Here is a 3,910-nt window from a genome sequence, read left to right as displayed (position 1 = left end):
TCTCTCTAAACATTGCTTTCATTACACCTTCAAACTAAAAGTGGTGTTTTTATTCTTATGTAGTTCTAAATATTTTGTAATTGATCTTAAGATCTTTAATCTATATGTTATGTAGCAGTATGTGTTAAAATTTCTAAATATTATAAACAATGTTCCAATTCTTTTTCTTTTTTTTTTTTTTTTAAAGATTTTATTTATTTATTTGACAGAGAGAGATCACAAGTAGGCAGAGAGGCAGGCAGAGAGAGAGAGAGGAGGAAGCAGGCTCCCCGCTGAGCAGAGAGCCCGATGCGGGACTCGATCCCTGGACCCCGAGATCATGACCTGAGCCGAAGGCAGCGGCTTAACCCACTGAGCCACCCAGGCGCCCCATCCAATTCTTTTTCTGTTATTGATTTCTAGTTTAATTCTGTTTCAGTCTGAGAACATACTTTATCAGGTTTCCATTCCTTTAATTTGTTATGGTGTATTTCTATCTTGGGGAATGTTCCATTTGTATTCCACTGTTTTGGATAGAGTATTCTACAAACATCAGTCTGATCCTGTTGATTGATATTGCTACCCTGCTTTTCAGGTTATCTATCCTTATTTCCTTCTATCTGCTGGTACTATCTAAGAGATGTTGAAAACTCTCACATGGATTTGTCTGTTTCTCTTTTCAGTTCTTTTACTTTTGTTTCTTATATGGAGATGATCTGTTATTATGTACAGGGGGGATCATTATGTCTTCTTAGAATGGTATCCTCTTTATCCTTATCATAATGTCCTTCTTTATCCCTCATGACTTTCCTTACTCTGAAGTTCTTATAGGAACTCTGGGGTGCCCGGGTGGCACATTGGTTAAACATCTGACTCTTGGTTCCGGCTCAGGTTGTGATCTCAGAGTGGTGGGATCGAACCCCATGTTGGCTCCATGCTCAGTGCGGAGTCTAGTTGAGATTCTCTCTCACTCTCCCTCTGACCCTACTGCTCACGCTCTTTCTCTCATCAATCGATCAATCAATGTTAAAAAAAAATATAGAAATTCCTGGTTTCTTTTGGCAAATATTAGGTTAGTATGCTTTCCCCACTCTTTTACTTTTCACCTGAATCTTCACATTTAAAATGGGTTTCTTATCGATAGCATATAGTTGTGTCTTCTTGCTTTTGCTGTTTTAAATCAATAGATAATCTTTGTCTTGTAACTGGCATGTTGAAACCATTCACAAATGTTAGTGATTATTGATATAGCTAGATTAAAATCTATCACCTTTATAAATATTTCTATTCACTGCATTTGTTCTTTGTCTTTTTCTGACTCTCTGCTTTTAATTAAGCTTTTTATGTTACCATAAAACAGTATTTTAATATTTCATATCTGTTCCTTCTGATGTTGCTGTCTTTCATTTATCTTATCCATATGTTATAATTATCCAAAACAGGGATAGTATTGTTGTATTAAAATTATCTTTTAACTATGAATAAAAAATAAAAGACTTTATAGACTTTAACTTATTACCTCTCAAGTGCTTTTCCTTTCATTACATAGATCCATGTTTTTGACCTAGATTTCTTTCTGCCTGAAGAACTTCTTTTAATATTTTATTCAAGATGAGTCTACTGGCAATTAACTTTTTTGGTTTTTGTTTATCTGAGAAAGTTTTTATTTCTACTTCACTTTTAAAGATTTATTTCACTGGATATATACAATTTTAGGCCAGTGGGTTTTCTCTCCTTCAATAAATTAAATATTTAATTCCACTCTCCTCTTGTATGATTTCTGAAGAGAAGGTCAAGGTAAATTTTATTCTTGTTCTTGTGAAGGTAAGGTATATTTTCTCTCTGACTTTCTTTAAGATATTATCTTTGTCTTAGATTTTCTGCAGTTTGATACATACTTTAGTGTTTTGTTTTTGTTTTTGTTTTTTTATATTTAACCTCTTTTGTTTTCTGAACTTTCTGGATCTGAGGTGTGGTATCTGTAAATGATACTGGAAAGTTTTGAACCACTATTACTTCAAATATTTCCTCTGCTCCACTCTTTCTTCTCCTGGTATTTTTGTCCTTCCATTTCATTTTGTAAAATTTTGATTGAATGATCTCCAAATTCAAATTATTTTCTCCCCTGTGTCAAGTTTACTAATGATTGCATCAAAGGCATTCTTCATTTCAGTTATTGTTTCTTTCATTTTTAGGTTATTTCTTATAGTTTCCTTCTCTTTATTTATTTTTTTTTTTAAGATTTATTTATTTATTTGACAGACAGAGATCACAAGTAGGCAGAGAGGCAGGCAGAGAGAGAGGAGGAAGCAGGCTTCCTGCTGAGCAGAGAGCCCGATGTGGGGCTCGATGCCAGGACCCTGGGATCATGACCTGAGCTGAAAGCAGAGGCTTTAACCCACTGAGCCACCCAGGTGCCCCTAGTTTCCTTCTCTTTATTGGTATTACTGTCCAGTCTTGCATACTTTCTATTTTTTTATGTTAGCATCCTTAACATATTAATCATAGTTACTTTAAATTCTTTTTGTTCCCATATCTATGTTTTACATGAGTCCGTTTCTGATAATTGCCCTGAAACTTCAGATTGTGTCTTTTCTTATCTCTTGGTATGCCCTGTCTTTTTTTATTGAATGCTAGATATCATGTTATACTGGGTAATATGTACTGAGTGACACAAACATTTAGCACAAGGATTTACACTAATCTGGTTAGAAGCTGAGCTGTGTTTAATGTTTATAGTGGCCAGAGGTACCAAAGGTTTCAGATTCCTCTATCATTTTATTTTCATCTCTTTTCATGGCATTGTGGCTTCCCTTTTTACTGTTCCTTAGAGAAAGGCTGTGTCTTTTATAGCTCTTCTAGCTCTCTATTAATATTCTGAAATCTTGTTGATGTTGTGGTCACGATCTTGGTCCAATGTCTCAGGTGGTGCTTCACAAATGTTTCTATACCTTTTCCAGGTTCTACCTTTTCTCTTCTTTCCCATTTCCTTCCATGGCAGTAGTGTTCCTTTTCTGTTTCCTTGAAGCCCAGACGCTGATCACTCTATTTCTATCTGTTTTTGATTTTCTCCTTTCTTAGGTGAGACAAGAAGCCTAGAATTGGTGGGGGTGAAGCAGAATTCCTTTTCTCTTGCTGGAATAAGGTTTCAGAGTTGTCCTCTTGGGGGTTTCTACTACTTGGAGAAACTGGGTTTTTGTTAGTGAGAAGAGTCTAAGAGTATTTCACAGTGACTATTCTTCCACTCCAGAGCTGTAAGAGGATTATTCTCAGATCCTCACCCAAAGGTTCTACTGGGGTTTCTGGAGGGAAAGTCTTCAAAAGTGTAGGATCCTCCCCATGACTTTAGTCCCCTGGAGTTTCTCAGTCTCATACTAGCTCAGACTCAGTCCCTAGGAATTCCGTAATTACCATTTAAGTGTTCCTGCCAGCTGTGGATTCCATGAAGCAAAACTTGAGCATGCCCAATATATGCCTGTTGCTTTAGACTTTAGAGCTGTGGTAACCTTGGTTCTCTGAAGAGTCTAGGAACCCCTATGATGTTCAGCACTGGGCTCTGACCTCCCCTGAGGACACAGTGCCCCCCAGGACCTCTGAAGAGTCTAGGAAATTGTTGATTTTCAGTTTCGAAGCTTTTAAGACTCTGATTGGTCTTTTGGCCACATAGTCCATGGAATGTTCTTTCACTGTAACACTCATGATCATGGTTCAATTTTCATGTTGGTGCCTAAGTGACATTTACCATTATTTCCCACTTTCTTCTTCTGGAAACTTCTTTGTCCTATTCCCTTGATCTCTGTGAAAACTCATTTTCCAAGTTTTCTTCCTCTTTTGCTGGTCTCTTTTTCTTGTTCTTCCTTATCCAAACTAAATACTGAAGTTTTCCAGGATTTGGTAATGGATCTCTCCTTCTTTTCTCATAAGAACATCA

The 3,910-nt window shown here is 36.6% G+C and overlaps 1 non-coding gene across 1 annotated transcript; it reads left to right on the top strand.

Moving 5' to 3' along the window:
* Positions 1–3,507: 3,507 nt before the first annotated feature.
* On the top strand, positions 3,508–3,591 carry LOC131808752 (small nucleolar RNA SNORD88). Its single transcript, XR_009344951.1, has one exon. It is a non-coding gene; the product is annotated as a small nucleolar RNA SNORD88 (small nucleolar RNA).
* The last annotated feature ends 319 nt before the right edge of the window (positions 3,592–3,910 follow it).

The sequence above is a fragment of the Mustela lutreola genome, chromosome 9, assembly GCF_030435805.1.
Source record: "Mustela lutreola isolate mMusLut2 chromosome 9, mMusLut2.pri, whole genome shotgun sequence".
NCBI classification, from domain to species: domain Eukaryota; kingdom Metazoa; phylum Chordata; class Mammalia; order Carnivora; family Mustelidae; genus Mustela; species Mustela lutreola.
Note: the sequence above shows the minus strand (reverse complement) of the source record. Positions and strands in the feature narration are given on the sequence as shown.